Source organism: Spermophilus citellus (genome assembly GCF_964194105.1).
Source record: "Spermophilus citellus genome assembly, chromosome: 2".
NCBI classification, from domain to species: Eukaryota; Metazoa; Chordata; class Mammalia; order Rodentia; family Sciuridae; genus Spermophilus; species Spermophilus citellus.
In genome coordinates, this window is record NC_138183.1 from 72,906,848 (window position 1) to 72,919,475 (window position 12,628).

A 12,628-nucleotide genomic window follows, 5' to 3' on the forward strand; every position below is an offset into this window, starting at 1 on the left:
TGCTGAAGGAGGGAGGGACAGTCATTGCATATAGTGCCCATTCCTATGGGTGATCAGCAGCGGAGACGAGAAGCAGCAAGGCAGGGGCAAGTTTTGCTGATGAAGCCGTATGTACCAGTAATTCCCAAACTTTGCCACCCATGGACTCACCTGGGGAGCACCTCAGGCCAATTAAATAGTATTGCTTGGGATTATTGCTAAAGCTCTCCAAGTGTTTCCTATGTGCAGCAGAGGCTGGGAACCTAGACCACTTTCCCTGATTATCCTCACCTCTTCCCTCTGGGGACAATTAGAAAACAGGGTTTTTGCTAGATAGCTCTTCTCAAATTGTAGTGTGCATCAGAATAACCTGAGACTGTTTTAGGATACAAATTCTTGTGTTCCACCTGCTGATATTCTGACTCAGTAGCTTTGGGTTGAAGCCTGAGTTTCTGCGTTTCTAGCAGGGTCCCAGATGCTGCTGCTGCTGATCTGGAACCATACTTTGAATAAGATGGTCCTGGAGAGCTGTAGGGTCATGTTCCCTTCATAGGTGGAAGAACATTTCTGATCCTGGTGTCCACAAGTCAGTGGGTTTCATATAAACCACAATATTGGAGTAGATTTATGAGTGTTTAGAATGATGAATAATAATTTTGTTTGCACAGGGAAATTTCCATTAAGAAAATTAGTTTTCTTCTCGATAACAACAGTATGACTACAAATTCATATCAGGGTAACAGGTATAAATAGTGATAAATAGAAATGTGTCAAAGTGTAGTGTCATCAATTTAGAGGGAAAGTAAAAGTGAAGACTATTGGGATTGCATTTGGAAGGATGGGACTTTACATCTTCTTTTGCTTATTGTTTTCCTTTTAAAAAATATAAATATATTTGAATTGACAGATAGTAACGGTACATATTAATGGGGATATACTGAGACATTAAATACATGTAGGTATAATGATTAGATCAGGGTAACTGGTGTATTCATTGTCTTTGACATATATATGCAAATAATTCCATATATATATATATATATATATATATATATATATATATATATACACACACACACACACACACACACACACACACACACAAAATACTCTTGGCCAGGCACAGTGGCACATGCCTATAATCCCAGCAGTTTGGGAGGCTGAGACAGGAGAATTGTGAGTTCAAAGCCAGCCTTAGCAATGACGAGGTGCTAAGCAATTCAGAGAGATTCTGTCTCTAAATAAAATACAAAATATGACTGGGGATGTGCCTCAGTGGTTGAGTACCCCTGAATTCAATCTCCAGTACCAAAAAAAAAAATTCCTCTTGACTAGCTATTTTGACATTGACTTTTTTTGGGAGGGTACCAGGGATTGAACTCAGGGGTACTCTACCACTGAGCCTAGCCCTTTTTAATATTTTATTTAGAGACAGGATCTCACTGAGTTGCTTAGCACTTTGCTTTTACTAAGGCTTGCTTTGAACTCGTGATCTTCCTGCCCCAGCCACCTGAGCCACTGGAATTGCAGGCCTGTGTGTGCTGGATGATTCAATGAGCTATTTTGAAATATGTTGATAACTGTCAACCGTACATAAGCTATGGCGCTGCAGAACATTAGAAAGTACCCTCCCCTGCAGCCGCACCACTGTATCCATTCCCTCATCACAACCTCCCTGCCATGTCCTTTCCAGGTTCTGGCAACCATTCTTGTACTCTCTACTTCTATGAGATCAACTTTTTAACTTCCACACAGAAGTGGAAACACGTACTGTCTGTCTTCCAATTCCTGCCTTATCTCACTTAGCGTAATGTCTTCAGTTCCATCCATGTTGCTGCAAATGACAGGATTTCATTATTTTTATGGCTGAATACTACTCACACATATGGACCACATTTTGTTTATCTGTTCATATGTTGATTCTGTATCTTGACCATTGTGAAGAGTACTGCAGTAAATGTGAGAGCAGAAGTTTCTTTGACATTCTGGTTTTATTTCCTTTTTATACTTAGTGATTTCATTTCCTTTGGATTCAGCATTACTGGATCATATGGTGGTTCTATTTCCAAGATTTTTTGGAGACTCCATCTCATTTTCCATAGTGGCTATGCTCATATGCAATCCCACAATAGTGTAGGAGAGAGACCCTTTGCTTATTTTTGTGTGATGCTGGGGATTGAACCTAGGACCTTGCACATGTGAGGACCTTTTGCTTCTTCAGCTGTTCTCTTGGTCATTGCTGACTTGCTTTAACGGTTTATTCATCCCCCTTTTCATTCACATGTTACAAATTTGCATGCTACCCACGTTGATAATAACACAAACCTGAGCAAGAACGTAGCAGGAAGCAGTGATTAAGTGTAATCAGAAAAGTGTTGAATGAAAGCATGAAGCTAAAGAGTCTTGACTTTTTAAAAACGGAAAACACATCACTCAAGAATGGTTCTGCATGAAAGTGTGGATCAGTGCAGGGTGAATAACCTCCTGGTTTACCTAGGACAGTTGCAATTTTAGCACTGTGCTGTTGGAGAAGTTTTACTCCTGAGGAAACCTGAACAGTTAGTTGGTCAGCTTATCTTTAACTATGACTTAATACTGAAACTACAGTAAAACTTTAAACATACTCATTCCTGAGATGCACCTGCAGACATTCTGATTTAATTGGTCTGGGGCATTTCAGGTTTAGGAGCTCCCCAGGTGATTACAACTGGAAGATAGGATTATGAATCTCTAGTGTAGAGGAGACATGTTCATTCATTGTTGATTCTGTATCTTGACCATTGTGAAGAGTAAATAATAAAATTTTCATCTTTTACCTACATCCTCTGGTTACTTAAAATCATGGCATTTGCAGGTTAATGGATGGAGTTGGAGAATATCATGCTAAGTGAAGTAAGCCAATCCCCCCCAAACCAAAGGCTGAATGTTTTCTCTGATAAGTGGATGCTGATCCATAATGGGGGTTGTGGGGGAGCATGGAGGAACTTTGGATGGGGCGAAGGGGAGAAGGGGAAAGGGAGGGAGCAGGGGAACAGGAAAGACGGTGGAATGAGATGGACATCACTACCCTAAGTACATGTATGAAGACACAAATGGTGTGACTCTACTTGTGTATAACCAGAGACATGAAAAATTGTGCTCCATTTGTGTACTATGAACTGAAATGCATTCTGCTGACTGCATTTGTTCTAACTGGTCACTCTCTTTACAGTGTTTATGTTCTACTCATGAAGTGTCAGCACCCAGAAAATAAATGAATAGACAGTGTACCTTTAGACTGTGTTCAGTGCTGTGAACAGGGCCACCCCAGGGCATGTGTGACCCGTGTCCACATAATCAAATCGGTGCAGCAGCACTGTTCTGGCCACCAGATCTTGCATGTTCCCATGATAGATACTGTGCCAGCTATCTGGGGCAATACATTGGCCAGTCTGCCTCCCTGAAATGACAGCTGGAAATGGAGTCACTAGACAGACCCAAAGGCACATGTATCTGTGACCTTCCGGGTATCTGGTTAGAAAATGCCCTTAGGTATTTAAAAGGATCTGGACTCCACATAGTTCCTGATTTGGGCTCAGGAAACCCCCCCTTCTCACACCATATGTCACTATTTCTCAGGGTGATGAGAGCAATATTTGATTGGAGACCCAACTGACTAGAAAAGCTATTAAATGAAAAAGTTTGGGAAGAACATTAGAGGAAGAAGGAGCATGAAGTGAAATGGCCTTAGTGTAGGAATAAATAAGGTAGGCAAAAGATGAAAATTTTATTATTTTCTCTTTCATAGGAGGCCAGAGATGATCTAAGTACATAAATAATGACCTGACAGGACTTAAAGGGATTAATACGCTTTGTGAATGAGATGAATAAAGTCACTCTAGCCAAGGGAATGGGTTTTGCGAAGATTAAGGGAGTGAAATAGTAAAGCATATTTGAGGAATTCTTGGTAAGACATTGGATCTCTATGCTTGGGGGGGTGAGAGAGAGGGGGAGGTGGTGTGTGTGTGTGTGTGTGTGTGTGTGTGTGTGTGTGTGTGAAGCTAGCACTTGAGGATTTGGGGACTATATAGAAGAGTTTCCCTTTATCCTGAAGACACGGGAAGAGCACTAAGACACTGTCTTAGGAAGAGTGCAGTCAGATTTTCTTAGAAAATTCACTTTGGCAGCACAGTGTGGAGGATGGGTTGGAGGAGTGGGTTGAAAAGTCATTAGAAATATTTTAGGAAGAGGGTAATGGAGTCCTGAAGGAACAACTGGGATGGAGAGATATTTACAGAGCAAAATGGACAGCCTTGGGTGAGTAAGAAAGCAAGGGAGAAAGAGAAGAAAAAATGATCCCTCAGTACACAATGACCAGCTGAGATTGGCAATGCAAGATGAAGCCAAGCTTTCTGGAACAGAAAAGTTTCATTCTTGATGTCATTGAGCTTGAGATGCTGATGGTATGCATGTACATGATACATGGTTGGGAATTGGGGTCTGAAGTGGTGGTGCAGTCAGGTCTGGAGATGGGAATTTGAAAAATATTGAAGGTGACAGGAAGAAGACAAAGGATGGGTAACTGAGTAACACCAACATTTAAAAAGTATGAAATTAAAATTGTCATTACAAAGGGACCACAGAAAAGAGAGACAGGAGGAGAACCCAAGATCATGGGGCCCTAAACTACAGGATCAGAGCTTTTCAAGCAGGAGGGAGTGGTCAATAGGGTAAAGTGCTGAACTTTGACTGTGGAGTGTCCTGCAAAGGTCAATGTGTTAAAGGCTTGGTCCACAGGGGGGTGGTATTGGGGGGCACTTTAGGAGGTGGGTCATTATGGGAGGTTCTTAGATCATTGGGCTGTGTGCGCTTAAAGAGGGTCACGGGTTCTTGATCTTCTCCTTTTTTTTGTTTCCTGGAAAAGTAGTGAGAAATTTCTTCTGCCATGTCCCCTGTCATTGCCATCTGGCACCCCTTCCAGAGGCCTAAAAGCAATGAGTCTGTCAGATCGTGGCCTGGAATCTCCGAAATGGTGGACCAGAAAAATCCTTTTCCTTTCATAATTTATTTATTTATTTTTTAATTTATTTTTTAGGTGTAGATGGACACAACACAATACCTTTATTTTTATGTGGTGCTAAGGATCGAACCCAGGCCTAGGCGAGCGTTCTACCACTGAGCCACAATCCCAGCCCCATAATTTATTTATTTTAGGTATTTTGTTAGAGTAGTGGAAATCTGACCAACACAGCAAGGAAAAAGGTTGCTATTCCTTTTTTACAACTCTATGCATCACCTGCCATATAAATTCAGGTGTTTTTCCCACTTATTAGACAATATCTTCAGGAGGATAGCGATTTAGTCTACCTTATCCACTGTTGTATTCTTAGAGTCCAGAACAGTGCTTGATACATAATATATGTCTTAGTCTATTTGGGCTAATACGTAAAATGATAGCTTTTTAAATTTTTTTATAACTTTATTTTATTTATGTATTTATTTATTTCTATGTGGTGCTAAAGATTGAACCCAGGGCCTTGCATGTGTGAGGCAAGCATTCTACTGCTGAGCCACAATCCAGCCCCAAAAGCGGTAGCTTTTAAACAAGAGAACTTTATTTTTCACAGTTCTGGAGGCTGGGAAGTCTAAGATCAAGGTGCTAGAAGATTCAATGTCTATTTTCCAGTTCTTAAACAATGCTTCTCACTGTGTCTTCAATATTGGTTAACAGAGGTATACATTGGGCCTCTTGTATAAAGGCACTAATCCCGTTCACAAGGACGCGACCTTACGGCCTAACCACCTTCCAAAGGCCTCACCCCCTAATGCCATCACATTGGAGATTAAGATCTTAGCCTATGGATTGGGGGTGGGGCAAAAACTCTGATCATAGTGTTCAAATGTTTGTTGGATGAATAAATACCCTGAAGTGTGATTTGGATTTAGCAATTCAGCATCTTTGATGATGTCAGAGTGTGTATCTTTGGTAGAGTATGGGAGTGGAAGTGTGTCTGTAGTCTCTTCTCTGAGGTCAAGAGAGGATGATGGGAACAATATGGCAAATATATATATATATATAGCCATATATCACAAAGAACAAAGTCAAGTGATTAAAAAAGTTGTACAAATAAGTAGTCCAGAGTACTTCCTGGCCAGTTAGATCAGAAAAATTTTAAGAAGAAAGTAGAATTTGACCAGAGTGGGGAGAGAGAGTGGTGGTAGATATTTGAAACAAAATGGATTTTGTGGCAGATGGAAAGAGAGTTCCCCCAAACATGCCATGTTCTATTCCTGAGAGCCAGTGAATATGTCACCTTATATGACAAAAGGGACTTTGCAAGGTGATTAGGTTAAAGATATTGAGATGGAGAGATTAGTTTTGATTAGCTTGTTGGCCCAGTCCAGTGCAACCATAAGGGTCCTTATTAATTGGAGGCAGAGGATCAAAGTAACAGTAGATTTGACAGGTAGAGCAAGAAATTGGGTTGATAACAGGAAAGGACTATGAGCCGAGGACAGCAGTCAGCCTCTAGAAGCTGAACAGTAAGAAAATGATTCTCCCCCAGCCTGAGAGGGAACACAGCCCTGCCAACATCTTCATTTTCAATTTCTGATCTCTATAATATAATAATTTTCATTGTCTTAAGCTAATAAACTTATGGCAATTTGTTACAGTAGTGCTAGAAAACTAATATAGAGCTATTAAAATATTTTAGGCAGACAAACTATCAAGAAAAGCATGAGAAGGGAAATAGGAAGCAAACATCCCCTTTACAATTTAGCTGTGGCATAGAGAAGGATTCCAAATTAAAGGATTCACTGTCTGTTTTTTTAAATGGTGGTTCTGATTCAGTTGCTCGGGAGAGGCCCCTGATTCTATTTCTGTAGAAAGTATTCTAAACAAAGATGAATGGGGGGAGAGAAAGGGAGAGAGAAGGGAAAGCATATGGAAATGGTAGGAGACCTTCAATGATACACAAAATTATAAGAGGTTATGAGGGGCAAGGGGGAGGGGGGGAAAAGGGGAGAGAATTGAACAACAGCAGAGGAGGTAGAGAGGGAAGATGGGAGGGGAGGGGAGGGGAGGGGGGATAGTAGGGGATAGGAAAGGTAGCAGAATACAACAGTCACTAATATGCCATTATGTAATATTGTGAGTATGTAACAGTTGTGATTCTGCAATCTGTATTTGGGGGTAAAAATGGGAGTTCAAAACCCAATTGAGTCTAATGTATGAAAGACGATATATCATGAGCTCTGTAATGTTTTGAACAATCAATAAAAAAAAAAGAAAAAAAAAAAGAAAGTATTCATTAGTTTTCTACTGTGAGCAGTAAACTCAGGATAAGGGCCCTTTCTCCTTTCTGCTCCTCCACTGCTCAAGTATAGAATGTAAGATTATATTTTTAGTGTTTTACTTTGTGCTGTTAAATATGTTCATATTTCTACTACCAGTATTTTAGCCTCTGGTCTTAAGTAATGTTCCTGATTATAGCAGGCAAAGAGTGCAGATATAATTGTGAGGCACAAAGCCTACCAATTCTACCTCCACCCTTCTTTCTTTATCCTGTAAATTCCCTTACTGTTTAATTAAGTCTATATTTTTATGACAAGAAACATTTAAATTTCTGTCAATCACATTACTTTTTTTGTTTTTATCATAGTTCTATTATATTCTAGTATCAATGATCACAATGAGTCCTTTTGCTGGATTATATGCTTGCATCTCTTGGTTGGTAGGTTGCATGATTCTGGAGTAGGTTTTTTCAAGAAGAATGTATAAGAACAATATTGCCAGAATTCTAGCATGTTTTAAACTTTTTTTTTAAACAAGTTTTTATATGTGAATGCCTAGCTTAATATTGAATCTGTTGTTCTATTTTCTCCCGGTACTGAATGTTGCTGTTTTTACAGATCTTTCTACATCTAAGTCCAGCTTGATTTCCTGCCTCATAAGAGACTTGATCATTTTGATTGGTGGCCCAATTATCCTTTATTTATTTATTATTTGAAGTTCAGTAATTTTATTAGGATATGTGTGGACATTAATGATTCTAGGTCAGTTTTTCTTGGCATAAGGTGGTTCTTTCAATATCTGACTCCTATAAGATAATAATAAGTTAAAAAGTTTTAAATGAAAATGTTCCTAAATTACATTTTAAAATTATCCTAAATTACATTTTAAAATTATCCTAAATTACATTTTAAAATTATGCACTCAAATTTAAATGTAATTTAGAAATGTTTTCATTAAAATTTTTGCTCTGATCTATTATTTTGATTTTTTTCTTTGGAGACACTAAGTATGCTTATGTTGAATCTCTCTTTTCTATCATATATTTTCTTTTTAATCCCAATTAACTTTTAATTTCCATTTTATTTCATTTTTGTTCATATTTCTCAGTTTGTGCTCTGTGTCCTGCACTGGCTTTTTTTTTTTTTAATTTTATTTGATCTTGTATCATTTCTCATTTCATCTGCAATTCTGTGATGATTTAATTTTTCCTCTCTACTTCATTCCTCAACGCTATTCACATTTTATCTCCTTGCTGCCCACCTACTCTTACCTGAATTTTGGTATTGTGAGTTTGAACTATTTCTTCATAGATATGTGCTTTATTGAGATTTAAAAATTTTAAATTTTGTGATAAAATATTCACAGTTGTCCCTCCTTATTCATGATTTTGCTTTCTGAAATTTCAGTTATTTGAACTCAATTTTGGATCAAAAATATTAAATGGAAAATTTTTGAAATAATTCATAAGTTTTAAATTACACACCATTCTGACTAGCATGATAAAATCTCATGCCACACTGCTCTGACCTGACCAGGACATGAATTGTCCCTTTGTTTAGTGTATCCACACAGTATATGCTACCTGCCTGTTAGTTATTTAATAGAAATCTGAGTTATTGGATCAACTGTCACCAGTATCATAGTGCTTGTGTTCAATAACTTTTATTTTCCTTAATAACATCCTCAAAACTTAAGAGTTAGTGATGCTGGCAAATGAGTTGTGCCAAAGAGAAGCTATAAAGTGCTTCTTTGAAGTGAAAAGGTAGAAAAGAAAACAACGTGCTGAAGTTGCTATGATCTGTGGTAAGAATAAATCTTCCATTTATGAAATTGTGAAGGGGAAGACATGCTAGTTTTGCTATTGCACTCAACTACTAAAGTTATGACCACAACGTGTGATGAGTTTCAGTTCTTTGATTTCATGGAGTTGAGGCTGGGACACAAAAAAACAGTGTAAATAATAAATAATTGGGTCGGACTGGGAAGGTGGAAGCTAATTTGGGTCTAGGAAGACAGAGGCTGTTTCTGAGGGATTGAAATGCAAATACTTCCAGGGCCCTTCCCCCTGGACCCCTCAAGCTGTTGCCAAGGTTACCTGCCTAAACTGTTCCTTCCCAAAGGTTGTTAATGAGACACACCCCTGAAAGGCTACTTTCCCCGAACCTTTGGACTCTTTGGCCTACCCTTTTGGGGATGTGCTAAGAGGGGTACCTGACCAAAAGAGGAGAGGAGAGAGGCAAGATGGTGGTGGGGGGGGAGGAGGAAATGAGAACAAAGGAATTCTAAAATGTATAAAAAGGAGAGGACACCCCCCACTTCCTTGGATATCCAGTTCTGAGGTCCCTTCTCTGCAGAGAAAGTCTATCTCTGTTCTATCCTTTAAATAAAACTTGCTTTCTAGGCTTGCCTCAGCATTCCTTGGGTGTTCAATCTTCATATCGGGGAAATGGAACTCAGCCTTGATTGATTTTCATCATGGGCAATATCAGAATTACAGAGGCATTTTTATCACATCATCAACCTAAGAAGGGTGCATGTGCTGGGTGTGGTGGCACATGCCTGTAATCTCAGTGGCTCAGGAGGCTGAGGCAGGAGGATGGCAAATTCAAAGCCAGCCTCAGCAGCTTAGTGAGACCCTAAGCAACTTAGTGAGATCCTGTCTCAACATAAACAAATTTAAAAGGGCTGGGAATGTGGTTCAGTGGTTAAGTGCCCCTGGGTTCAATCCCGGGTACTAAAAAATACAATTAAAAAATAAAAAATTCATGTATTACAATATGATATTTAGAGACAGAGAGATCACATTCATATAACTTTTATTACAGTGTATTGTTATGATTATTCCATGTTATTGCAAGTTATTGTTGTTAATCTCTTACTGTGCCTAATTTATAAATTAAACTTTATCATAGGTATGTAGGTATAGAAAGAAACAGTGCAAACAGGGTTCTGCGCTGTCTATGGTTCCAGGCATCCACAGGGGTCTTGGAACACGTCCCCCACAGACAAGAGGGGACTACTGTATTCAATGTTCATCTGTTCCCCAGAAACATTTTTGTAAAGAATATTATTCTCCTGTTAATATGCTTCGCTTTTTTGTATTTTTTTCCTTAGAATCTCTCTGTATGTAGCCCATGCTAATCCCTTTTTTATTATTTATCATTTAATGAGTTGGGTTATAATGGGCCCAGGGTACTATTCCAAGCTAGTTATTATTCACAACTGGAAAGCTTTCTTCTATACTCCTGCAAAATCAACTCCTTCCTGCAAGCATGGCTTAGCTGCATAATTCTTGTGTAGCCCACTTCCTCTGTTTCTATGTATTGAGTCAGGGTCCTTAGAGACTCCTGCCACCAGGCAATTCACTCTTGTTCTGGAACATGCTGTTGCAGACAAAGGCGGGAATGTTGCTTTTTAGGGTGTACCTCATAACCGGGAATGGTATTTTGTTGGTGCTCTGGAGGACTGCCATGGCTGGTTTTTCTCTCCTGGGTTTTTGCCCCTTCCTCCCACACAGCTCCTGCATACACAAATATTTTGGAATATATTTCCTACTTTCACTAGAAATGCAGGTTTTTTTTGTTCTCCGCCCCCGTGGCTTTTTATTTGTTAGTTTTTGAAGCTTTCTAGGAGAAGAAGAGAATGAGGAGTTTCTGTAGCTGTGGCTACACCTGGCGTAATGACTGAGGTACTCTGCAGGTAGAAAGTGTCCTGATTGACTGTGTTAGGACTATTGCTCTGCCTGAAGTAGGGAGGATGCATAGGAATATGGGCAGTAAGAAGCAGGATCTTCCTGCAAGAGGCCACTAAAATCAATCAAATAAAAAGTCCTGAAAGCCTAATGGTGCCAGCAAAGGAGTGTGGGTGAGGATAGAAAGGACAGATATTGTGGAGGCAAAAAGATGCCTAGAATTAGCAAGCGTTCTCTTGCACAAAGGGAGGAAATATTCGAAGGAGGCTTTGAGCCTGGAAACCTGGAAGGAGGGTCTTTTCAGAAACAGAAATGGGGAAACCAGGAGGAAACCAGCTTTTGGAGAAAAGCATGTTTGTTTTTCTTTCTTTCTTTTTAAAGACAGCTAATATGAATTTGAAGAGCCTACTGATTCCAAGGGAATTATCCAGTAGGATGTTAGGAAAGGGGACCAAGGAGGGAAATGAGTTGAAGGTAAATCTGGAAGTCATTCATGTGGATGTGATGGTGGAAGCCATGGTTCTTCTTTGTACTTTGCAGAAAGCAAAGTCAAGCCTTAGGAAGTTCTGCTCAATGAGACAGAGAAGTGGTCAAAAGGCAGAATACTCGGTGTCTCTGACAACAAGGAGAAGTAGAAAGAAAGACAATTACCATCATATTGAGAGAGCCAACTACATGCTAGGCATTTTACTATTATCAAATACTGAGAATCTGTACAGGAAGACCTTTTCTCCTTTGTTAATCAAAAAACAGACTCAGAAGTTGAGTAACTTCAGAATTTGGCTTCAGAATTGATCTTCCCTCAAAGTAGCAATGAGTTGCAGTAAGAAGTGAACAAAGTCAACATGCACAAGTTGCCAAGAGGTTCAGGAAGATGACCACTGGGATGGAAGAGCGTGCAAGATGTTTGGGACCATGCAAAGTGTAAAGCAGGTGGGGTAGAATCGAGAAAGTAAGAACGTGCAGTGTGGCAGGTGAGCAAGTCAGGAATTTACAGTGTGTGGGAGAAACACTGTGGAAAAGCATAGTGCCTTTCAGAGTTTAATGGTTAAGAGGTGGAAAGGAAGGTGCTACCTTGAAGAGAAGAGCCAGGATCTTCGTAGGTGACAAAGAGCCATTGAAGAGGGGGACACTGAAAATGTAAAAGGAGGGGGCAAGTGCATGATGGACAAGGACCTGGAGAAGGAAGGCATTGGTATTAGCCAGGAAGAGAAGTCTTCATCGTGCAAGAGCAGGGTGGGTGAAGGAAAGTAGGATTCATGAGTGAAAAACATGGCAGGAAGAGAGCTAATGGAGCTGGATATTATAAGGAGTACCAGAAGTGACCATCAGCTGACGGTGGGAGGGAGTCCCGGGGACCTGGGAAGAGTGGAGGAAGGTGCAGAATGTCAGAGAACAGGACTTAAAGAAGAAAGAGGTTGCAGAACAGAATTTGGGCCCATTTGAGGTAAGACATCACAAATATGTCATGGCACTCCTGGGCACATGGTACAGAGAGTACTTCTTTGGGGACTTGAGCATCAGTGTGTTGGGGGAGGTTTTTTTTTTTTTTTTAATACCCTGAGAGTTGATAAAGACTTCAACATGTTGTAAATTGAAGTTGTGATGGGAACCCCTTTTTTTGTGAGAGATGTGAATAAAAAAGTCAGGGGTCTCATTTGACATGGATAGTTTAAGTGTGG

At 39.7% G+C, this 12,628-nt stretch overlaps 1 protein-coding gene across 1 annotated transcript in view; it reads right to left on the minus strand.

Moving 5' to 3' along the window:
* TRPM3 (transient receptor potential cation channel subfamily M member 3) overlaps positions 1-12,628 on the minus strand; it is a 279,668-nt gene that overhangs the window by 99,710 nt on the left and 167,330 nt on the right. The gene's annotated exons all lie outside the window — the stretch shown is intronic.